Source organism: Leucopleurus acutus (genome assembly GCF_964270905.1).
Source record: "Leucopleurus acutus genome assembly, chromosome: 4".
NCBI classification, from domain to species: Eukaryota; Metazoa; Chordata; class Mammalia; order Artiodactyla; family Delphinidae; genus Leucopleurus; species Leucopleurus acutus.
Genome location: NC_139146.1, coordinates 107532775 through 107560201, shown reverse-complemented (window position 1 = coordinate 107560201; position 27427 = coordinate 107532775).

Below are 27427 nucleotides of genomic sequence, written 5' to 3'. Positions count from 1 at the left end.
CTTTGTAGCACCTGTCAATCTCTATGGTATAAAACAGTTCTACCTTGGCCAGTTTTGAGCTACCAACATGACATCACTGAACACAGAGCTGGGAAGAGACATGCAGGCACACCCATGTATGATATTTCTACTCTACAGCAATATTAGATGTAAATAACCTCAAGAACATAAATAATAGTAAAATAGTTTGGAAGTTGTAAGTCTTGAGTATTTATTACCTTTGTTTTTAATTTTATTTAATTGTAAGCTAATATCATTGAATTTTAAATAATTACTATATTTACCAACTGGCTTATAAACTTTCTGAAAATTTAATAATTGGCTCTAGTGAGCAATACAAGACAGTCCTAACATACAACTGCTTCTTCCCCACTCATCTTAGCTAGTGTTGGGTGGGAGGGACCACTTTCTATCTTCCATAAAGGAGACCAAAGGAAATAGTTCAGTGTGTCTCCCCTCCACACTGAACCAAGGGACAGGCCTGGAACCTAAGCTTGGTCCTTTGTGAGCTCTCTCATGGGGCTCTGAATCTTGACTGAGACATTAAAGGAGGGAAGAAATAGCTGGAGATCAATCACCCATCATGGTGGTAGTTGCTAACCAAATAGCTCCTGCTATGGGACTGTGCCTGCTTCCCTTTCTACTGTCCAGAGTGCCTTTGGTTACTGCTTCTTTCTACACCTATTCTCAAGCCTGTGATTCTCCCATGTTCTTTCCATAAATTACATACAGTATGTTTCCATTGCTCACAAACAATAAATCTAACAGTTACTGTGTTTCTTAGGAAAAGGGCTGGATCTTCTTCCTATTTCTAAGCCTTGCACCTTACATGGTTTTAGGACCAGGTATTTTTCATGGAAGTCATACCAAACTAATTTGTATGTTATCAGAAACAGCATTTTTTTTTACCCTTTACAAGTATAAGACCTACTTACTAATCAATCAAGATAATTGTTTTAGAAAGGTGCAGAGATTTAATAGTCATAATGATGGTGCTGACTCATCAACAAAATGTAAAATTATTTCTACTTTTCTCTCTCTATGACACCAATATATTTTCTAAGGTTTTGGAGCTTAATGATATAAACCTCTCTTATCTGGGACTACATTTATCAGGAATGAAACATTTCCATATATTGCTTTATAAATAATACATCTCTAGCTTGGCAGACTTTTCTAGCTTTCAGGTTTGGAAGAAGCATGCTTTTCTTATGTTTCCACAGAGAGAAGCATGACTGACTGGACGTTAATACTAAACATTGATAAAACCTGGGAAATATTTATGGATTGTGGAAAGTATTTCAGATTATGGAATAAAGAGGGTGAATTACATTTAGTGCTTTTCTGTATTGATTTAATGCCTCATTACTTATTCTGGATCATAAAGAGTTCCCAGAACACTCTGCTAAAGACTCTCCTTCCCTTTTCACCTTTCCATTGATCCATTACCAACCAACTGTGCAAGTGGATGAGCCACTGTTACTCTAGTAGGAAGGAGAGAGACCTGCAAAGGACAGAAGTACAGGGGAGGCCAATATGGCGAGGGCTGTGAGCTGAGCCAAAATGAATGAAAAGCAAGAGACTCTCTAAGGGGAAAAAATTATTTTAATTCCTTCTCCCATAACCCATACTTAAAATTCAGCATAGAGGGATTATTGGACGATATTGATATCATAAGCAGAAATTTTATCTAAAACTGTTAGGATAGGAGGTTGGGACACAGGCATATAAACAAACATCTGTAAGCATCTGAGTAACTGCTGCTTGACACCAACACAGCAATCACTGGTCACATTTTCTAAAACACCACCCTTAAACCCCTGAGTCACAATATATATTTTCTAAGAAAAAAAGATATTTCTAAGGAACTCTTGAGTCAAGTTTAAGTGTATTGCGTAAAACTGATTTAATCAAATAAAGTGTCTACCATAGAAATATAATACTGTGGAATTCTTTGACAATAGCAGAGATAGAAAAGTGACTTCAGCAGAAATGATATGATGTGGTAAATATATCTAGATATGCAGACCTGGATAAACTTATCTGGGTATCTAAATAAGCAGACCTGACCCGGAAAGCACGTGCTGAAGATTCACAAGCCCATTGTCTACATGATCTCAAAAAGGCCAGTCACAAAATGTAAAATGTATAATACATCTCCCAAGGGATTGTTGAACTTTTTACTCGTTCCAGATTGAAGACAGTAATGTTTCGGATATCCCACTATTTAATTTGTTTGATGTGTTTATAAGAATTTGGGGACCATTCTTTAAAGGGCATGTGAGAATGTAAATTACTCTGGGCTCCACTGGTTTGAATGATGTGTGTGTGATGTGAAATAATTATATGATTTATTAGAGAACAGTAATGAGATTACTAGTTAGTGATTATTCAGGTGCTGGATCACTTTCATTTGTTCATCAATTTTTAATATCAGTTAAGGTATTTACTCAAATGGTATATTTAATTAACACAAATAAAAAAGAAATAAGTCATCAACAGAAAAAGAAGTGGCCATTGGGGGTTATCTAAATCACTATCTAGGATGATAGATGGAAAGTAACCTCATGCTGGGTTCATTAATAACCAGCCTTCATATCTAAGCTTCAAAGACTACTCTGAAATACAAATGTGTTCCTTCTTACCACAATCTGTGCTGCTTTTTCTAGTCTGTCAGTGAGCAGACTGTTTCTTTCCTTTATCCTTTCTTGATTTCATGCTTTTTTCCTTGCATTCTGAAGAAGTATAAGGGTTACATAAAGTGTAACCCTACTTTATGTTACAGTTTGTCAAGAAGGTGGAGCAGATGGAATGGAAGAGGAAAGTCAGAGGCCCACATCTGAAGCAATGGACAGATGTTTGGGCATGATGTTCTGGAAAGTAAGGAAAAACCTATCTTGAAAATTCAGATACATATTACAAACAACTAACTCTAAAAGGGACAAGGGTCTGGATACAGTAAAAAGTTCTAGAATAGTTGACATTTGCTAATAAATAGGCAATGCAATGCACAAGTAGGGTTTTAATAGGGCAGTACTTAATTATTACCAAGACAAAACCAAAACCAAAAAACCTTGGAGTCTACCTCTCCACCTGAATCAGTACAGAACAAGAAGACAGAAACACTAATACAATTTCTCTACAAATGAGCAAATACACCAACTTTGGATAATATCCTCTGTATATGACAGCAAACCAGCAATGTAATCACTACTATTGCTCTCAGAGAAACTAAAGGTACCTTTCCTTGCCTGTGCACAGATTTGGGTGTGCATGTGGTCTGGTGGAAAGAGACATTGAATTTAGACATACATGCTGACCACTGACATGCAATCTTGGCAAACTGCTTAACCTCTCTGAGAACTAGTTTTTCCCGTCAATAAAGTGAGGATAATAATAATATCCAAAAGAGCTATTTCCGAGGGGCTACTCACATTTGGAACTCGTTCCAAAATTTAAAGTAAAAAAATGCACTTAAACATGACTTAGTAGATAGATTCTTGAGGAATGTTAGTTCCAATCTTTTTTTTTTTCCCTCTCCTTGTACCTATTTCCCTGTTCACAGTCATCTGTGGCATGATGAACAAAGGAGATCAATTAATCAACAACCACTTAGGCAAGAATGGTCAAATATTTGGACATTTCAACTCTGCCAAGAAGCCCCATAGCCGAGGAGCTGGGGGTACTATTTCTCCCCCTCCTCCAGTGGCACACTTTCAACAATTTCATAAAACGAATAGGTTGACATAAAGGATGAGAAAGAGTAAAGTATGAGAGCAAGACCTCCAAACTGGAGTTAGAAGGCAGTCAAGGGAACCTTTCCCCTCCAATCACAGGGGCAGATGAGGCCGCTGAAGCTCATCCATGCCCAGGCTCGCTCCCCCAAAATGTTAGAACTAGAACCTCTGTCAAGGCAAAATTACCCAAAACTAACATTAAAATTCTGGCCCCTCTCAAAAAACTAAAAATAAAATTACCATAGGATCCAGCAATCCCCCTCCTGGGCATATATCCATGGAAAAGTATAATTTGAAAAGATACATGCACCCCGATGTTCTTAGCAGCACTGTTTACAATAGCCAAGACATGCAAACAACCTAAATGCCCATCAACAGATGAATGGATAAAGAAGATGTGATACATATATACAATGGAATACTACTCGGCCATGAAAAGACTGAAATAATGCCATTCGAGCAACATGGATGGACCTAGAGATTATCATACTACGTAAAGTCAGAAATAGAAAGACAAATACCATATGATATCACTTATATGTGGGATTTAAAATATGACACAAATGAACTTATCTACAAAACAGAAACAGACTTACAGACACAGAGAACAGACTTGTGGTTGCCAGGGCAGTGGGGATGGCGGGGAATGGACTGGGAGTTTGGGATGAGCAGATGGAAACTATTATGTGTAGAATGGATAAACAACAAGGTCCTACTGTATAGGACAGGGAACTATATTCAATATCCTGTGATAAACCATAACGGAAAAGAATATGACAAAGAATGTGTATACATGTATAACTGAATCACTTTGCTGTACAGTAGAAATTAACACAACACGGTAAATCAACTATACTTCAATAAAATTAATTTTTTAAAAAGTTCTGGCCCTCAATCCTTTTCTTAAAACTACAGTAACAAGATGGACCTTTATGGCAGAACATTGGGAAACACACAGGAAAAACATATGGACAAGTGCTAACTTTCCTGCTCTAATGCAACCCTTTTAGATATGACTTAAAATCTTTAAATATCCTGTTTAGTACAATAGCAGATCTTCCCTGATCATTAGTGATCTTTCTTGTGAATACCCAAGATTATCACAAAACAAGTCATTCTTGTCATGTACTTCAACGCAAAATGGGGAGTGTAGAGGTGAAATGATTCAAACGACACGTTTAAGCATAATTAAACATACGCTGGCAGTCTACAGCTGTATCTCCGCAGCAAACTTGGAAGGCCAAGTTTCCACAATATTTGCAGGAAAACAGATACTCTATAACCACAGTCTTATGCTGTTCTCGTAATGATTTCATCAAAGTCCTCCAACCCTCCTGAAGTCTGAATTAGGTAACTCATGAAATCTCTTAAATTTCAGTTTTTAAATCAGCCTCTTATGAGGGGAAAATAATTTTAAACTATTAGGCATCATATACATAATAGTTGTTGGTAAAATTTATGTATATAGACCTTGCCACATATAAGCTTACCAAATAAAAACCCAGAAGCAAAAATATCAGCACAGAATGTCAAAATCACAAAGGTAATAAGTGTGCACATATATAGGCCATAAGATCTACTAGTGTCAAAGCTGACGTATGAATTTGCCTACAATATTGTTGAAAGCCAAAGTGAGAGGGAAGCATTCAGTTCAACAAATATTTAAGTTGTTAGTATCTGCTATGAACCAACCATTGTTCTTGGTGCCAGGAATGCAGTAGTTAAAATAGAAAAAGGTCTTGGTTGTTCTGGCACAGAAGAGTCAATTATTTAATTCTCTTTGATAAGAAAAAGATAGCAACTCTTTAAGGGAAGTGAAGCCTTCCCTGGTGTATAGCAACAATTCCACTTGGAGCTTCACATATGCAACACTGCTGGGCTATGAAGACTCTTGTCTCAATGACATACCTATGAAAGTGCAATATTAAATTTCTTCTTGCATCGTTCAGTGAAAACTGAAGACAAGACACCAAAGTTTGTCTCAGTAAAATCAACCCTGCAGGAAGTCAACACAACCTAGCGCAAATGTGTAATTTTTAGCTGATCTAACTTAATTCAAGGATAGAACCTGGATTACTAGATAGAACCTATTTCTCAGAATCTGCATCAGAGTAATCTTGGAAGCTTCTGAATATTGTAGATTCTTGGACTGCACAAAATCTTAGTGAATCAGAATCTCTGAAAATGGGCCTAGTAGTCTGCATTTTGAAAGAGCTCTGGGATTTTCTTTTATACACCTAATTTTGAGAACCTTTAACTTTGAGAAAGAATTTTTAAACTGTTTTCATTCTTCAGGGATTGTGAAATCAATTTAGGGGGAAAGAAGTTTTCTATGAAATAGATTAAAATAAAATGGAAAAGTAAATATTAAAGTGTATTGCACTTTATTTAAATGTTTACCTAAATATTACTGATAGTAAGCATAAGAATATTTTATGAAATTTTTGCTTTTATGAATACATAGAGTATAATAGGTTATACATATATCTTACTCTGGCTTTCAATCAAAATACTATGAAAACACTAATCAAGAGGTATATATTGACTTCAGATCTTTCAAATATTTTCTGAAAATATCAGTCTTCTCTGGTATATTTGAGAATTAAAAGCAAACAGTGGTGGGCTTCCCTGGTGGTGCAGTGGTTGAGAGTCTGCCTGCCGATGCAGGGGACACGGGTTCGTGCCCCGGTCCGGGAGGATCCCACATGCTGCGGAGCGGCTGGGCCCGTGAGCCATGGTCGCTGAGCCTGCGCGTCCGGAGCCTGTGCTCCGCAACGGGAGAGGCCACAACAGTGAGAGGCCCACGTACCGCAAAAAAAAAAAAAAAAAAAAAGTAAACAGTGGTATTATTATATATTATATAAAACATACAGTTGCACATAATATATATTATATACATAATTATATATATATAATATGTATCATGTGCTTTTGTTCTAAACACACTAGTGAAGGAAAACATCAAATATCCTTTGTCTACTATGGTGTCCATCCATATTTTTTAAAATATGTATTGTTAGAAGGGTTGAGATGTCCCTGAGGATTAAACACTCACGTACAAATTCATTACCACCAGCAGAAACTTCTGGCCGTATCCTGCTGAGATGTTTAGAATAAAATAGCAATAAAATTTCCCTAGACATTTTTATGTTCTTGATTTATTATTTCACATGAAACAGTAACTCATCCCAATTTTATTTATAATATTAGAAGATAATACTTAGAACATTTCAATGCATTGACTCTTTATGATTAATGAACCTAAATTTAATTTTCCATCCAATTCTATAGAGTCAATTCTCTGTAAATTGATTTTCTCCCCCAAATTATGATGCATGTCCCATTATAGTGGGTACTATTTCAGAAAGGGCAGATGTTTCCCTTAGATTCAGCAGTGTAATATGAATGCACACGAATTTTGCAGAAAACATACCTTTCAAAGCTTCACAGAGCAGAAAGTGGCTTTAGTACCTCAGTATTTCAATAAATAGATATTGTCAGTTCAGAAGTAAAACTACTAAGGCCGTACTTCCCATCTGAATAAATCTTCATGGTAAGCAATTTAGTTAACTATTAAACAATCTTTATTGTTGGGAAACTGTTCTTTAGAGCAAGTGTTTTTAACATAGAATTCGTAGAAAAGTTTCAGCATGTTTGTGAAGTCCCTGAAATGCCATGAAGAATTCTGTGTACACTGATATATAGATTTCTCTAGGGAATGGATTCATAACTTGCTGCAGTTCCTGAAGGCGTCCATGGCAAACAAAAACATCACAAAACAAATTTTACTGCTTTAAAGCCAATCCTTATTCTCTCATTCCATAATTTAAACTCTAGAGCTTCTCCATCTGTCTTCAGACAAGATCGAACACAGTTTTTTCCTTGTATTTGTACAATTTATTCTTGAAAGCTTCATTAGGTAACACCCTGACATTCTCTTCTTCAAGAGAGACAAACAAAGCTTCATTGGAAAGAATAATAGTTGAGAGGAATGGTCTTAAAGGAAGTGAGATTGCCAGAGTCAAAGTCTCTTTAGATTTTTTTTGTCCACTCTGGAGCAGTAGAATAAAGTACCAAAGTCGCTGTTAAACAACGTGTAACTTTCATAGTACTAAATGGAATCACAATGGAATGTCAAGCCAGGTAAGTCATTAGGAAAGTACCTTTGTTAAGTCAACATTTCCTTCAAATGGAGGAGGTTAATATTAACATGCCTTCCTAGAAAATGATCATCTCTTTACCATAAAGCACACAACAAATGCACAACAGAAGTCATTTTTGAAATATCTTTTAAAATATGTAAACAAGGAAGTGTAAGTATAGTGAAACATAATGTGTAGTAGAAGATACATGGCAAATTTCATAAAATGGTGATATCCCCAGGTAAAGCTGCTCTTCTTCCATTAGGCTGAGATAACTTCAGAACATGATAACCTTATGTGGATTTTTCTTAAGGAAATCCCAAATCTGTAAGAGCATGTCAGTTTTCAGAATTAATGCAAAACCGAAGTATCCTATGTTCAATATAAATTTTATGAGACATTTTCAAGAAAATGTCAGAAGTTTTTTCATTAACACTAAGTTTTGGTTTCAATATATATGGCAATAGTTAGGAGTGATACTTTGGTTTTCTTGTTCTTAAATCACAGAAATTAATCAATCATTATCACATTGTATCCCAAATGCATTCACTGAACAATCATCATTTGATGCTTATTTTGTGCCGGACACTGCCCTAAGTAAGTAATGGTACCTAAGGGCATGTAATGATGAAAAGGAACAGGAATGATTGCTTAACTAAACATGAACAGAATGGATGGTAAATGAGTAAATCATATTGTCTTGGACAGGCACGGATAGTGATTAGGAAATCTGGATAACCAAAAGTCAGATATGAAAAAGTGAATTGTTTTAAACAATAACAAAATTCTGTATGCTTATTAAGTGCCAGATATTATACTAAGAAACTGAATGAGCTTACCATATCTACACTGCACAGAAACCCTAGGAAGTGGATATTTGTAATAGGACTCTGCATCACAAGGACAGAAACCCAACTCACAGAACCCAGTATTTAGAATATAGTGAGAACTCTCAAACCACTGGCTCCAAACCACTGGTTCTAGAAGAACTGCTCAGGTTCCTTACTTTGTCTTCTCTGCTTCTCTTTGCAAGTCTCCCACACTATTCTTTCCTGGTCTGCAGATGGGTTTCCTCTGGTCCTCATGTCTATATGACAGAAAACAAGACCACTAATAACTCAACTCTTAAATTTTTAATACCAAAGAAAAGCTATCCTTTCTGAGTTGCAATTTTAATATTCCTGGCAAAGGACCACTCTTGGCCAAGGTTTATTCAGATGCCCAACATCAGACCAGCAGTGTTCAGGAGGTCATGTCTGTTATATCAAGGTAACAAGATCTTAAAATGTCAATCTTTCAGATTTTACTTTCTTTCATGCACTTTCATTCTTCCCCCAACTGGTCAGAGGAATCTAGAAGTTTTAGAATTTTTCCACAAGGAAAGTAAAAAGAAAAAAATGCATGTACTTTCATTTGTAGGTTTGGTTTGGTTGGTGGTGGTTGGCTTTGTTTTTTTTTTTTTAATGCTTCCTAACTAGTCTCTTAAGACTCAAAAGGAAGTCCCTGAAGGAAGTGGATCAAAGAGTTTATGTAACAAAGATTGAAAAGCAAACAAGAGGGAAGGAAATGACTCCAACTCCCACACTTGGAAAAACGATGGTTGAGCGTTAACTGGGATGAGAGAAAGAGGAAAGGGAATTGTGGTGCCAAGACCTCAGGACAGAATTTCCAGACCAGAAGGGTCACAGGGGAGTTAGGGATGAGAGGGAAGTATTAGCAGGGAAATATTCTAATCATCAGTAAGCGGCCAGCTTTAGGAAGCAGAGTGGAAGCCAAGATACTTGACTACTCTTATACTTACAGAAAAGCCATGCCAGTGACTATCATCACTCTTGGGTAGAGGATGGCTGCCATTACCAGCTGCCTCCACCTCTATCTATGCTCAAAACTTTGCAGAGTCTTTTGTGGACACTATCTCTATCATCAACTCAGGACACTTATAAGTACCCCAAAAGAGAGCACAGGAAACTTCACCCACCATAAGACAGCAGTGGTGGGAAAGGGAAAGCCCCAGTACAGGTATTTGGATGGGCTGAACAGTGGAAAAACTCACCCTTATTTCACCACCCTGGCAATTTCCAGAACAGTCATGTAAATGACAGGGTAGGAAGGGGAACATTTCAGGAAAAGTGCTGGCTTGCATTACAGGGCAGATTAAAAACTAGGTATCTCCTAGAACATAAATATTCTCATTTGACACATGAGGCAACTGATTCTTACAAATTTAAGTACTTAACCAAGATCACATGGCCAGGAAATGCTGAGCCACAATGCAGACCAAGCCAACGCCCTGAACCATGATGCTGCAGTGCCTCAACACTCAAATCCCTGTGGCAGCTTCTTTAATAAATAAAAATGAGCAAGAGGCATTTGTGAAATCTTTTTCAAATCACAGTTTCAACTCCTGGCACCATAGGAGGCAGATAGCTATCTGAGCAGCCTTGGCGACAGATGGTTCTAAGATGTTGTGTACAGTATTGGGAGAAGGGGTTCATTTTTCTGCTTGTTTTTTGAAGAAAAATGTATTTATTGCTATCCATTATTTCTTTATATCTACACATCCTGAACTCAGTTGGGATTTGAGATTATTTTTTGTGGGAAGTTTGTATATACGTGTTTCCATTTTGATGAAAATTAATATATATATAGAATGGATCATTTGGCACATTAAAAGACGAGTTTTCAAGGAACAGTGGGGAATTCAAAAGCCATTGAAAATGTGCAACTTTAATTCATATGCATTTTTTTAACTTTTAAAATCTTAAATAAAATTTATGGTAATTGAAGAAAAATCTTCAAATATGAATTATTATGCTTCCAAATCACCATCTTAATAGGTTTATAGGATTCTATTTTTTGAATATGCCAGATATGTACTAAATGGCAAGTTGGAAAAATTGTTGCTCAAGTTAACTTACGCAACAGATGGAAATTCTGGCTCATGTAGCTGTAAAAGATACTGAAAATATGATGATGTCAATCTCTCTCTCTCTCCATTTCACATCTCTCCCAGTCTCTGCTGGCCCTCATTCTGTCCCTTGAGGATGTTCTGAGTTTATGACATCACAGCTCATTATTCAAGAACAAAGAGAGAACTCATCTCCATTGTTCAAATACTAAATTCCTTAGAGAGACCTTGATTAACCCAATGGGTCACATGTTTACTCCTGGACCCATACCTGAGGCAAAGGGATTGAGCACAAGGGTTGGCCATGTCTCATTCATGTGTCCACCTTCTGTGTGAGTGTTGCCAGTATCAGCCCCACCAAAGTTGGATAAGAGATAAGAACAGTGGAAGGTGGAGTCAAGATGGTGTACTAGGAGGACACAGAATTCACGTCTCCTCACAACTAGGGCACCTACCAGGCACCGGTAGGAGACCAGAGACACCTAAGGAGACAGGAGGAACCCCCAGCAACTGGTGCAACACGAAGCTTGTGGGATCTTGGTTCCCAGGCTGGAGGTCAGGCCTGAGCTCCTGTGATGGGAGCTCCAAGTCCAAACCGTTGGACTAAGAGAGAACCTCACACCCCAAGGAATATCAATTGGACTGAGGCCTTCCAGAGGTCCTCATCTCAGCACCAAGACGCAGCTCTATCCAACTGCCTGCAAACTCCAGTGCTGGATGTCTCAGGCCAAACAACCAGTAACAGGAATACAGCACCACCCATCAAAAAAAACAAAAAAGACAAAATAATTTGTTACAGGTGAAGGAGCGAGGTAAAAACCTATAAGACCGAAAAAATGAAGATGAAACAGGCAACCTACCTGAAAAACAATTCAGAGTAATGATAGTAAAGATGATCCAAAATCTCAGAAAAAGAATGGAGAAAATACAAGAAACATTTAACAAAGGTCTAGAAGAACTAAAGGCAAACAAACAGTGATGAACAACACAATTACTGAAATTAAAAATACTTGAGAAGGAATCTATAACAGAATAACTGAGGCAGAAGAACAGATAAGTGAGCTGGAAGATAAAAGGGTAGAAATAACTGCCAGGGAGCAGAATAAAGAAAAAAGAATGAAGAGAATTCAGGACAGGCTCAGAGACCTCTGGGACAACATTAAACACACCAACATTAGAATTATAGGGGTCCCAGGAGAAGAAGAGAAAAAGAAAGGGTCTGAGAAAATATTTGAAGAGATTATAGTTGAAAACTTCCCTAACATGGGAAAGGAAACAGTCAATCAAGTCTAGGAAGCACAGAGAGTACCATAAAGGATAAACCCAAAGAGACACATGCCAAGACACATATTAATCAAACTACCAAAAATTAAATACAAAGAAAAAATATGGAGAGCAGCAAGGGAAAAGCAACAAATAACATACAAGGGAATCCCCATAAGGTTAAGAGCTGATCTTTCAGCAGAAACTCTGCAAGCCAGAAGGGAGTGGCAGCACATATTTAAAGTGATGAAAGGGAAAAACCTACAATCAAGATTACTCTACCCAGCAAGAGTCTCATTCAGATTCAAAGGAGAAATTAAAACCTTTACAGACAAGCAAAAGTTAATAGAATTCAGCACCACCAAACCACCTTCACAACAAAAACTAAAGGAACTTCTCTAGGCAGGAAACACAAGAGAAGGAAAAGACCTACAATAACAAACCCAAAACAATTAAGAAAATGGTAATAGGAAAATATATATCGATAATTACTTTAAATGTAAATGGATTAAATGCTCCAACCAAAAGACATAGACTGGTTGAATGGATACAAAAATAAGACCCATACATATGCTGTCTACAAGAGACCCACTTCAGACCTAGGGACACATACAGATTGAAAGTGAGGGGATGGAAAAAGATATTCCATGCAAATGGAAATCAAAAGAAAGCTGGAGTAGTAATTCTCATATCACACAAAAAACACTTTAAAATAAAGACTATTACAAGAGACAAAGAAGGACACTATATAATGATCAAGGGATCAATCCAAGAAGAAGATATAACAATTGTAAATATTTATGCACCCTACAGAGGAGCACCTCAATACACAAGGCAAGTGCTAACAGCCATAAAAGGGGAAATCAACAGTAACACAATAACAGTAGGAGACTCTAACACCCCACTTTCACCAATGGACAGATCATCCAAAATGAAAATAAATAAGGAAACACAAGCTTTAAATGACACATTAAACAAGATGGACTTAACTGATATTTATAGGACATTCCATCCAGAAACAATAGAATACACTTTCTTCTCAAGTACGCATGCAACATTCTCCAGGATAGATCATGTCTTGGGTCACAAATCAAGCCTTGGTAAATTTAAGAACATTGAAATCATATCAAATATCTTTTCTGATCACAACGTGATGAGAGCAGATACCAATTACAAGAAAAAATCCATAAAAAAATACAAACACATGGAGGCTAAACAAAACATTACTAAATAACCAAGAGATCACTGAAGAAATCAAAGAGGAAATCAAAATATACCTAGAAACAAATGACAATGAAAATACAACAACCCAAAACCTATAGAATGCAGGAAAAGCAAAAAAAGTTCTACAAGGGAAGTTTATAGCAATACGATCCTACCTCAAGAAACAAGAAACATCTCAAATAAACAGCCTAACCTTACACCTCAAGCAATTAGAGAAAGAGGAACAAAAAAATCCCAAGTTACCAAAAGGAAAGAAATCATAAAGATCAGATAAGAACTAAATGAAAAAGAAATGAAGGAAATGATAGCAAAGATCAATAAAACTAAAAGTTTTTTGAGAAGATAAACAAAATTGGTAAACCATTAGCCAGACTCATCAAGAAAAAAAGGGAGAAGACTCAAATCAACAGAATTAGAAATGAAAAAGGAGAAGTAACAACTGACACTGCAGAAATACAAAGCATCATGAGAGATTACTACAAGCAACCCTATGCCAATAAAATGGACAACCTGGAAGAAATGGACAAATTCTTAGAAAAGCACAACCTTCCAAGACTGAACCAGGAAGAAATAGAAAATATAAACAGACCAATCACAAGCACTGAAATTGAAACTGTGATTAAAAATCTTCCAACAAACAAAAGCCCAGGACCAGATGGCTTCACAGGTGAATTCTACCAAACATTTACAGAAGAGCTAACATCTATCCCTCTCAAACTCTTCCAAAATATAGCAGAGGGACGAACACTCCCAAACTCATTTTACGAGGCCACCATCACCCTGATACCAAAAGCAGACAAAGATGTCACAAAAAAAGAAAACTACGGCCATATCTTTGATGAACAGAGATGCAAAAATCCTCAACAAAATACTAGCAAACAGAATCCAACAGCACATTAAAAGGATCATACACCATGATGAAGTGGCATTTATTCCAGGAATGCAAGGATTCTGCAATATACACAAATCAATCAATGTGATAAACCATATTAACAAACTGAAGGAGAAAAACCATATGGTAATCTCAATAGATGCAGAAAAAGCTTCTGACAAAATTCAACACCGATTTATGATAAAAACTCTCCAGAAAGTAGGCATAGAGGGAACCTACCTCAACATAATAAAGGCCATGTATGCAAACCCACAGCCAACATCATTCTTAATGGTGAAAAACTGAAACCATTTCCTCTAAGATCAGGAAAAAGACAAGGTTGTCCACTCTCACCATTATTATTCAACACAGTTTTGGAAGTTTTAGCCACAGCAGAGAAGAAAAAGAAATAAAAGTAATCCAAATAGGAAAAGAAGAAGTAAAACTGTCACTGTTTGTAGACAACATGATACTATACATAGAGAATCCTAAAGATGCTACCAGAAACCTACTAGAGCTAATCAATGAATCTGGTAAAGTAGCAGGATACAAAATTAATGCACAGAAATCTCTGGCATTCTTATACACTAGTAATGAAAAATCTGAAAGTGAAATTAAGAAAACACTCCCATTTACCGTTGCAACAAAACGAATAAAATATCTAGGAATAAACCTACCTAAGGAGACAAAAGAACTGTATGAAGAAAACTCTAAGACACTGATGAAAGAAATTAAAATGATACAAACAGTTGAAGAGATATACCATGTTCTTGGATTGGAAGAATCAACACTGTGAAAATGACTTTACTACTCAAAGCAATCTACAGGTTCAATGCAATACCTATGAAACTACCACTGGCATTTTCGCAGAACTAGAACAAAAAATCTCACTATGTGTATGGAAACACAAAAGACCCCGAATAACCAAACCAATCTTGAGAAAGAAAAATGGAGCTGGAGGAATCAGGCTCCCTGACTTCAGACTATATTACAAAGCTACAGTAATCAAGATAGTATGGTACTGGCACAAAAACAGAAAGATAGATCAATGCAACAGGATAGAAAGCCCAGAGATAAACCCACGCACCTAGGGTCAACTAATCTATGACAAAGGAGACAAGAATATACAATGGAGAAAAGACAGCCTCTTCAATAACTGGTTCTGGGAAAGCCGGACAACAACATATAAAAGAATGAAATTAGAACACTCCCTAACGCCACACACTAAAATAAACTCAAAATGGATTACAGACCTAAATGTAAGGCCAGACACTATCAAACTCTTAGAGGAAAACATAGGCAGAACACTTTTTGACATAAATCACAGCAAGATCATTTTTGACCCACCTCCTAGAGAACTGGAAATAAAAACAAAAATAAACAAACGGGACCTCATGAAACTTAAAAGCTTTTGCATAGCAAAGGAAACCATAAATAAGACGAAAAGACAACCCTCAGAATGGGAGAAAGTATTTGCAAATGAAGAAACTGACAAAGGAGTAATCTCCAAAATTACAAGTAGCTCATGCAGCTCAATATCAAAAAAACAAACAAGCAATCCAAAAATGGGCAGAAGACCTAAATAGACATTTCTCCAAAGAAGATATACAGATTTCCAACAAACACATGAAAGGATGCTCAATATCACTAATCATTAGAGAAATCAAAACTACAATGAGCTCTCACCTCACACCGGTCAGAATGGCCATCATCAAAAAATCTACAAACAATAAATGCTGGAGAGGGTGTGGAGAAAAGGGAACCCTGTTGCACTGTTGGTGGGAATGTAAATTGATACAGCCACTATGGAGAACAGTATGGAGGTTCCTTAAAAAACTAAAAATAGAACTACCATATGACCCAGCAATCCCACTCCTGTGCATATACCCTGAGAAAACCATAATTCCAAAAGAGTCATGTACCACAATGTTCATTGCAGATCTATTTACAATAGCCAGGACATGGAAACAACCTAAGTGTCCATTGACAGATAAAGAAGATGTGGCACATATATACAATGGAATATTACTCAGCCATAAAAAGAAACGAAATTGAGATATTTGTAGTGAGGTGGATGGACCTAGAGTCTGTCATACAGAGTGAAGTAAATGAGAAAGAGAAAAACAAATACTGTATGCTAACAAATATATATGGAATCTAAAAAAAAAAGGAAAATCGTTCTGATGAACCTAGGGCCAGGACAGGAATAGAGACACAGACGTAGAGAATGGACTTGAGGACATAGGGAGGGGGAAGGGTAAGCTGGGATGAAGTAAGAGAGTAGCATGGACATATATACACTACCAAATGTAAAATAGATAGCTAGTGGGAAGCAGCTGCATCGCACAGGGAGATTAGCTCCGTACTTTTCGACCACCTGCGGGTAATAGGATAAGGAGGGTGGGAGGGATGGAGACACAAGAGGGAAGAGATATGGGGATATACATATGCATATAGCTGATTCACTTTGTTATACAGCAGAAACTAACACAACACTGTAAAGCAATTGTACTCCAATGAAGATGTTTGAAAAAAAAGAGAGAGAGAGATAAGAGCAATGGTAGTCTGGAGCAAGCTATGGCCCTTGGAGTTGACTGTATGTATCTCCTCCCAACTCCAGACAAGATATTGAAATCAACCATGGTGGGAATATTTACACAACAGAAATAAGCATACATTGCAAAGCATACACAAGCATACCAGGACTTTTTTATTTTCCTGGGGACAGGTTGTTAAATATTTATCAGAAATTCTTGAACAGGAGCATTTCCCCACAGGGCTGTGGTTAGGGAGACAGAGTGCTGGGTGGAGACATCAGTATGCTGCTACCAGATCCACTTGTTCTCTATGAGTGCAATTAATAAGTAGTATTTATAAAACCAGCAGATTTATTAACATTTACAATGATTTTTAATGAACAGAATGCTGAGATTAAAGAGGTCTTTTAAAACCTTCCACCTGTTTTCAGACTATTCAAAGCAGAGTTTTCAAACTGTTTTTTAACAGCATCTACTCACCTCTCCAGTGTTCAAATACAGAAAAATAGACTTACAAGTTCCAAGAAAAGAAAACATACCATCTACATTCCAATAATTCTGTAAAGACATAACCTGTAGACCATGGTATTTCGCTTGAAGTAAACTCCACATCAGCCTTTCCTCAGATCATTTATGGAAAAATAACCTTGTTGTTGGGTCTGTCTTTTCAAAGGGAAGTATTATGCCCTGATGCATGCCACCCACAGTAAATAATGTATTTCGATAACTACTTTCAAAACTTTTTCAACGACCCACATGCCATACAGTAGCATTTATGTTACAAATATTATTTGACCTCTATCTACATACCAGTCTCTGGTTTCACCTTAATGCAAGAGTGAAAGTTTCCAAGAGCCAACTTCTATGATTCTCTCTCAAAGCTGATTTTTCTAAGATTTTTTGGAAGTTGCTTGTAAAATGGCCTATGATCATGAGCTCGGCTGCCTATTTGAGCACATTTTTCCTAGTCAGATAATACACAGTGCCTCCTGGTTTTGCTTCAGATCTTTTTTTTCCAGATATTTTTTCTTCCTTTTGTTAAATTTATTATTATTATTTTTTCTTTTTGCAGTACGCGGGCCTCTCACTGTTGTGGCCTCTCCTGTTGCGGAGCACAGGCTCCAGACGCACAGGCTCAGCAGCCATGGCTCACGGGCCCAGCCGCTCCGCGGCATGTGGGATCTTCCCGGACCGGGGCACGAACCCGTGTCCCCTGCATCGGCAGGCGGACTCTCAACCACTGTGCCACCTGGGAAACCCGGGCCTTTTGTTAAATTTAAATGGACTACACTCATTGAGCAACTATTAATACTAGCTATGGAATAACTTATTGTGTTAACACAACTCATATTTATTGAACATTTACTAACTTGCTAGGCACCGTGCTAAACACTACTTTCATCACCTTATTTAATCCACACAACAGCCCTATGAGACAAGGAAATCTTATCCCCATTTAACGCACAGGGACAGGAGATGGAAAGAAGATGAATAGTTCTCTCAAGGTCACATAATAATTGAATGGCATTGCTGGGAATCAAACCCCTGTGCGACACCAAAATCTATGCACTCAACTACCTGAATATATTGGTCACATCATGCACTGAGGTGCTTGCAATTCCAACACACAGTCTCTGTGATGGGGGTTTTGTTATTCTCCTTTGCAAATGATGATACCATGGCTCAAAGGGTTTAAGAAATGTGTCCAAATTTCTGAAGCTACAGGTAATAACTGCCTGAGGTGGATCTCAAATCCAAGCGCAACTTCTTATCCAGAGTTTTTTCTACTATGATGCACCTCTCAGCAGAGTCAAACTATTTGAACGTGTTCTAAGTTTAGTATTTAAATTTTTCAAGGGAACAGACTTTTAAATGATGAATGTATCGGTGTTTAGCTATATTAAAAACATAGCATTTATTCGAAGTCTTAATTCTATTACAATTTGGGGTAACAACAGATATTAAGCACTAGAATAAATCACCGACACCCCACAATTTTGTGGGAAGGAGATGTTGGGGAGGAATCTATACTCCAGAAGGTGTAGAAATGCATCAGTATCAGCCAGTAGAAATAGAAAGAGTTGAACTACTAAATCCAGGAGGCACTGTGCCAGTCAGACAGAACTTGAGGAGACAGAGAGAGAAAACAAGGAGAGAAAACAGGTAGAATCATTTGTATTCTTTAATCACAATAGTTAGAGTAACCAAGAACAGAGCAAGCTGAGTTAAAGGTCCGTCAGAGCTACACTGCACAAGTTCAACTCTCAGTCATTCCAGCCTTGCACCAACTCCTTATTGCAATGACTTTATAATGAGAAGACCACACGCAAATGAAGTAAACAGTTGTTGGGGGCAGAGTCATAGACATTTATTACCTCAATTTTGACGTGTCTAGGGAGGATTTAGGGGGATGGTTTGCAAGGCAGAACAAGATTGATTGTCACGAAATGAAAGAATATGACAAATAGAAGAGTTACCTAGAGCCTGTGAGCTGAAGGGAAGGAAACAGACACTCTGGGTCCTGCCAACTTGTTGCTTCTCAAGCTGACTCTAACAGGAAGAAACCTAAGTCATGTATATATCCGCATTGCCTTGCTGCATGATCATTGCTGCTTGGAAAGAAACCCTAAAAATCAAACAATCAGCCCGGAAGAAAAATTGGGAAATTACACCATATTTCTCTTAGCAGAATCAACATCACAGAGATATCAGCTCTCAAGTTGCTGGGAAAAGCAAATATAGTGCCCTCTTTTAAGGCAGGTACACAGAAAGCCAAGAACTAGGCCACTTTTAACCACCTTAGAATCTGGAAATTACAGAGGGACACTTAAAGAGAAATCATTAGTAAAACAAAGGTAACTGATCAGTAGGGTCCCTGAACATAGGTTGGGGAGGAGCTTAACTATCAGAAAATTCCATTTCTCAGTAAAAATTCTAACAAAGCAAAGAAAAAATATGGTAGTTAGGCGGTGGGAGGGGTGAGTGGGTGGGGGTAAGTGTGCTGTGGGAGGAGTTTGGGTGCAAAGAAGCCTCTAGAATTTGCAACAGGCTTTAGAAATTTTCAGGATCTATATTTAGACGCCCATGTACACTAGCAGATTCATGGACAAAGAAATCTGGAACTTGTGTTTGCTTTTAGGAATAATCAAAGATGGGATGCTTTCCTAAACTCCTCCAGGCTGGATGAAGTGTCACTCCTTAGAGCTCAGGTAGTAGCTCTTACTACATGGCCTGCTCAGATCTTCCCCCACTAGATGTCCAGCCCCTCACTGACAGAGAGGTCTCCTAACACAGCAAGGGCTAAACAAGTATTTACTGGGCTCAGCAACTGAAAAGTATTAAAGTCTACTTGTATTACCCTAATCTTAAAATTGTCCACTAGGGAAGAGAAATGGCAAGCGACTAGTTCTTATGCAGGCATTCCTTTCCTTTTTAGACCCAAATGAATTTAAAATCTGATAATCTAAGTTTTTAAATTTCTTTCTTTCTAGGGGAAACTGTTGCCTGTTTGAGTGACCCAGTTTGTTGCTGCCTCATGTATCCTGCTCTTAACTCTAGATTAGCAGCCAGAGTACTATAGTGTGGCTACCACGTCTCACAATAGGAGTGGGAACTGCATGGCCCAGGCTGCCCTTCAGCTGTATCATAAAATAACTGAAGTGGGACTGCCTCCCTCTCACCTCATCTATCAGTGACCCTGATCAGGAAAACATCTTGTACATTTTCTTGGAACCACGCCACTCCCATGAGTCTTTGGGGACCATAGTTTAAACCCATCCTTCTATTTCCTCATATCCCTGTTGACGGTACTGAGACTAGTCTAAGGGTTAACATGGCCACCTCTGTGACAGGGAGGGAGCAATGGACTCCAGGAAATAAGGAGAGAGAACACGAAAGTAGCTTACAGCGCGCATACCCAAGCCTGAGGTCTGCACACTTGCTGGAGTAGGATTTTGAGGGAAATGTAAGAGCAAGTGAATCGAAAGATAAGAGATAAAATGAACCTGGTAGTAGGTTAATGACCTTACGATGTGTTCTGTGTGAGAAGGCAGCATCACTTCATTCAGCTCTCTGCTCCTGAGCCCCAATGCGGAAGCCTTCTGACTCTAGCATCTAGAACAATACATGTCCCCTTGTCAATCTCACTCTCCTTAGCCTGCTCTATGCTGAAACCCCACATGGGCTAGTGATTAAGGGCCAGACTCCAGCCCCAAACTTTTTGGATTGAATTCCAGCTTCCCCTCCTCCGCTGCTTTATTAATTGAGTGATATCAATTTATTAAATCTGTTTTATAATTTTCATCTTTAAAAGGAGGGATAATATTATTTCATTGTATTGTTGTAATGATTAAATGAGTTAATATGTGAAAAGCACTCAGAAGAATGTCTGGCACATAGTAAATACTATATACGTTTGTGCTGTTATTCTTCACCACATTTATAACTGCCTGATTTTTATATTTGTTTGTTTGAGTAAGAGCTCTTAATATATGATCTACCCTCTTAACATATTTCCTTCCCGTTTTATTGAGATATAGTTGACATACAGCGCTGCCTAAATTTAAAGTGTACAGCATAATGATTTGACTTACATGCATCATGAAATGATTACCACAATAAGTTTAGTGAATATCCATCGTTCATATAGATACAAAATTAAAATTAAAGAAATAGAAAAAATTTTTTTCCTTGTAATGAGAACTCTTTGGATTTACTCTCTTAATTTTTTAATGTACAGCAGTATTAATTATATTTATCATATTGTACATTACATCCCTAGTATTTATCTTATTACTGAAACTTTGTACCTTTTGACAGCCTTCATCCAATGCCATTTCCCCTCATCCCCACCTCTGGTAATCGTAAATCTGATTTCTTCTGTACGTTCGTTGTCTCTAAAGTATAATTGACCTACAATAATATATTAGTTCCAGTTACACAACAGTGATTTGTTATTTCTATATATTTCAAACTAATCACCACCATGACTCATTTGTTTTTGCAGCTGGAAGTTTGTACGTCTTTCTGTCCCTCACCTATTTCTTTCCTCCCCTATCCTCTCCCCTCTAGCAACCACCTGTTTTTTCTTTGTATCTATGACTCTGTTTTATGTTTATTCATTTGTTTTTTTAGATTTCACAAAAGGTGAAGTCCTACAGTATTTGTCTTCTCTGACTTATTTCACTTAGCATGATACCCTCTAGGTCCATCCATGTTGTTGAAAATGGCAAAATTTCATTCTTTTTTATGGCTGAGTAGTATTCCATTGTATGTGTGTATTTATATATATATACCACATCTTCATCCATTCGTCTACTGATGGGCACTTAGGTTGCTTCCATATCTTGACTGCTGTAAGTAATGCTGCAATGTGCATAGGTGCATACATCTTTTCAAATTAGTGTTTTTTTCTTCAGATAAATACCCAGGAGTGGAATTGCTGGATCATATGGTAGTTCTAATTTTTTGAGGAACCTTCATACCATTTTCCATAGTGGTTACACCAGTTTGCATTCCCACCGACTGTGCATAAGAGTTCCCTTTTCTCTGCATCTTTGCCAACACTGCTATTTGTTGTGCTTTTGATAATAGCTGTTCTGACATGTGTGAGGTGATATCTCCTTATGGTTTTTACTTGCACTTCCCTGTTGATTAGTGAGGTTGACCATCTTTTCATGTGCCTGTTGGCCATCTGTATGTCTTCTTTAGAAAAATGTCTGTTCAGATCTCTGCTCATTTTGTAATCAGGTTGTTTGGGTTTTTTTGATGTTGAGTTGTATGAGTTCCTTGTGTATTTTAGATATTAACCCCTTATCAATTATACTGTTTGGAAATATCTTGCCCATTCAGTAGTGGCCTTTTCATTTTGTTCATAGTTTCCCTCACTGTACAAAAGCTTTTTAGTTTGATGTAGTCTCATTTGTTTATTTTTGCATTTCCTTGAGTCTTACAAGTACTCTCCTCTGCCTTCTGGTGTTTAATGTTGCTATGACAAAATCTGAGGTCAGCCTTATATTAGTTTTTAGTGATTCTTCTAAGGGACTTAATGTTTTGTTTGTCTCTTTTCCTGCCAGGTTATTTCCATCAGAGTCCGATGAGAAAAACAGAAACTCCTTTAGGTGTTCCAAGCAACACTTGCAAAAGTGTTGGCAGTATCGGAAGAGGAAAAGAAATTAGATGGTGATATCCAGAGATCAGGAACTGCAGGCAGGTGCAGAGGCCTGCAGGAGCCTGCAAAACTATCCTTGCCATGGATACTGCTGGAGCTACTGCTCTGCACTGACCCGAGGCTCAGGAACCAGCACTCACTGCCATTGCTACTGAAGCCCAGTGTCCCTGGAGGAACTGCTGCTGCTTCTACCTGCTTCCGGCCTCCAAATCTCACAAGTGGCTCCCATCAGCAGACTCTAACTGAAACCTCTGGCAAAGGAGATGGAAAATGTGGCATACTCCCCTCTAGCACCCTGCAATACACAAGAGAATGGCTTCTGGGTAACAAACTATGTCTGGCATATTTCCCAATGGAAAATGGAAAAATTATCAAAGGACTTTCCTTTGAAGTCAACTTTACTAGCTATATATTCCAGCATTAGTTATTTTGAGTCAGTTTCCATGGTTCAAGATGTACTTTTCCAATATACAGATTCAAGTTTTATTTTATTTCAAGAAAGTTTCCCTGCTTGCATTTGTGAATATTAGTCCCAGTCCATTATTTTGACTTTATTTTGGGGAGTTCCAATTGTATATATCTTGGATTTATGTTTCTTATATATCTATACTTTTTTCTCCATTTTTCTGTGATTTGTCCTTAACTTCATTTTATTTCATTTCACTTTGTATTTTTCTCTATTTTCATTGTTTTCTGCAGTGTCCATTCTGCCTTGTGTTCTTCTCAAATGTATTTTAATTTCTATACAAATTTTTCTTCTCTTTTTATTTTTAGTTCACATTATATCTTTTCGTGTTCTCACCACTTTTTCTCTGAGCTTTTCCATTTTTCCTTTGTGGTTTTCCACTACAGTAAAACATTTAATCAAAATTTTCATCTGCAACATAATATTTTTTATGGTTAGTGTTCTTCTGTTAATAAGAATTTATTACTACTTTCTCTACTTTCTTTTATTACTGTATCTTAGCATCTAAATCTTACCAGTTCCTTTTTATTACTAGCCATGAATGCCTTGGATTTTGCTAGACCAGCTGTTTTCAATGGTCTCCTGGCCAAGGATAGATTGTATTGTTATATGAAAACGTCCCTCCTATTTTTCAGCTACAGAGACAAACTGCTTCCAGCAAATATAGCTTTTCTGTGCAATTCCTTGGTAAACCTAGTATCTTCTGCCTCTTGGAACCAAACCAGCTCCAGGATAATTCTATCACATAGGTCACACAATTCCCACCTCTGTGGTCACAAAAAAATGTTAAGTCCAGAGTGGCCTTCATGAGCTGCTACCACTGGACTTCCCACTGTTAATATTTCTCTCAATTTTTTCTGATCTATACTTCTTTTCAAAAGGAATACGACTCAATCCTGAAGGCCTGTTGCGGCCCTTATATGTAACTGAAGAGCATACCTGTCTCCTATTTTTACCATAAAAGGTATTTTTACCATAAATGGTATTTTCAGAGGTTTTGATCCTTATTATTTAATCATTTGTAGGAGGCTCTTGGGTGGCACCCCGCAGGCCTGCAAGCCCTGTAGTTGCCCATCCTTGAAACTGAGGAGCCCAGAAACAATGGCAGAGACATCAGTGGTTTATTGGACAGGGAATCTTACACATCTGAACTGAAAGGTCCTAGAGCAACAACCCACGGTGAATGGCAGACAGCAGGCAGGACTTGGCAGCCATATTCACTACTGGGGGAGAAGGAGGCTACCATTTATAGGGGGGAATTGACATCAGGTTGGCTCATCAGTTACCAGGGAAACCAGCAGCAGGGGCATGTCCCTCACAGCCCCTCAGGTTAACGACCATCATGAGGGCAGAGGTTTCCCTTTAATCAACTAGCAGGTGGAGCCACTCTGGCCTAAGGATTGAAACAATCACCAACTGGAGCAGGGGGAAAGCAAATTCAGGTGAAGCAGGCACTGGTCGATCAGGGGATGTACAGAGAGCAAGAGAAGAGCCATCTTGAATGGCCTGACCCTACACTCCACCCCTACAGACCCTGCATGACCTTTATAACCTTGGTCTGCCTGTCTTCTGAGATATCCCTGGGATCAGGTATGCAGAAGGGCACTGCAACCAAATACCACAAATGCAATACATTCACCAGCATCTGAAGAGTATCATGAGTCCAAGAGGTGGGCAAACTTTGGAGCCAGGCATTTATCAGGTCAATTTTTCATGGAAGTCCAGAGGAGGACGACAATGGCATCTTGCTGTAGACCCAGCCATCAGACTCATTTCTCAGCGAGACCACTGTTGTTGCCCAGTCGGGAACAATTCCCTTCGCTCTGACCAGGGACAGATGTTAACATGTTTAACAGGCACAACAAGGGAGGTTCATGACCATGACGCAAGATACAAGCAGTAACAGCATTCTGAGATAACACCACCCCTGCCTGTGGTTTTTGTCCTGGTCTGCAGTACCATATTGCTTGTCCGTCCTCAGTCCCCAGAGCCAGTGCTGAATACTGGACAGGCTGTACAACCACAGACCACAGGGTTAATACAGTAGTGTCTTTCTCCAGCAGGGGGCCTGAATTAATTGTCTTAGTAGCCTTAGATTTCACCTGTCTTCTACTCAGCCCCACCTGAGTCCCTTCCTAATTCTACTGGGGACTTACCTGCCCGTCCCAGGGCCATTTTATACTATGTTCTCCTCGGGGTAGATCCTGTGGCAAGGGCAGAAGTGAGTTATTGTCCTGACCGATAGCTGGCAATGGTCCCAGTGGTCAAGAGTTGATGGTGTTGACTAGATAGTTGCCTCTGGGTTAACATAGCATAGGCACTGGCAAAGGCACAATTGCTCCTGGGATGTTCATTTATAGCTCTTAGGGCTTGAGTTAGGCTTCTGGACCATATGTAGAGAGAATGACATCTCCAGTCTCAATTGTTTGTTAAACAGTCCATTTCTCCTTTCAATCAGCTCAGCAGCAGTGGGGTTGTAGGGCAGGTGGAAATGCCAGCGTCTGTTATTTTTATCAGCCCATTCCTGAACTTCATGGCTGGGAAAGTGGATACCTTGGTCATTATCGATGTCCTTGGGGGGGGGGCCTATGGCACGCACAGCTGACCTAGACCCCAAGTAATAGTTTTCTGCATTGCTCGACAACATGAGTAGGCCTTTTGTAATATCTTCCACCTGTTGTGACACACTGTAGACTGTACACAGCTGTTCCATCACACAGTATTTTTGCTCTACCCCCTTCATAGCTAGGACCAGAAGCCCAAGGGTGCTCTATTTTGCCATTGCCACAGGTCCCAACCATACCCTTCCAGGTAGCCAGCCACGTCCAAGTCACAAGCCTGTCCCTGAGTTAATATCCCTAAAGCCCATGTCTGTAATTATTTAGGGGTGGTGGGTCAGAGGTATGCTTTTCTTACCCAGCTAGATAACACCCAAGTATCTGATAGATAATCCAGCTCTTTGCATTTTGCCTGTATTCACCAGCCTTCTCCGTGCAGTTAGATGAGCCATGAGTGCAGGACTGCTACTTTTTTTTTTTTTTTTTTTTGCAGTACGCGGGCCTCTCACTGCTGCGGCCTCTCCCGCTGCGGAGCGGAGCACAGGCTCCGGACGCGCAGGCCCAGCGGCCGTGGCTCACTGGCCCAGCCGCTCCGCGGCATGTGGGATCTTCCCAGACCAGGGCACGAACCCGTGTCCCCTGCATCGGCAGGCAGACTCTCAACCACTGCGCCACCAGGGAAGCCCAGGACTGCTACTTTTAAACTGGAAACAGACTCTGAGACTCTCAGGCCCCACGTGCTAGTGGACGGCCACCTTGGGATTACCCCCCACACCCACCAACTCTCTGTTCCCCGTCCTTATTTCCCGACATCTCGGCGCTCATGGGAGTTTCTTTGGCATCCTGGCTGGCCAATTGGCTCACCAGTTGTTGGACTATACCCCACAGGCCTGCAAGACTCACAGTGGCCCAGCCTCAAGCCAAAATAACAAGCCCAGAAATAGACACACAGACATCAATGGTTACTGGATAGGGGATCTTACAAGTCTGAAGCAAAAGGTCCTGGGGCAACACCCTCATGGTATACAGCAAGCAGGACGTGACTTCACTCCTTTACTCCTCGGAGGAGAAGGAGGCTCCCATTTATAGGGGGCAATTGACATCAGATTGGCTCATCAGTTACCAGGGAAACCAGCAGCTGAGGCACGTCCATCACAGCCTCTCAGGTTAATGACCATCACGTGCACAGATATTTCCCTTTAATCAACTAACAGGTGGAGCCGTTCTGGCATAAGGATTAGAACAGTCACTAGCTGGGGCAGGAGGCAAGCACATCCATGAGAGTAGGGTGTAGGGGAAGCAGGCACTGGTCGAGCAATGGATGTACAGAGAGCAAGAGAACAGCCATCTCGAGTGGCCCAACCATACAGAGGCAAAGGGGAAAATGGTGATTTATGCATCCAGGTTTATATATGGAAAATCCTTGTGCTGGTGACACACACAGTTACACAGAAAAATCTTATATATTAATTGCCTACTTGCTCTGATACAAGGCAAAACATAGTAGGTATCAAATAAATGATCCAAAAAAAAGAGTCATATCAAGAATGAC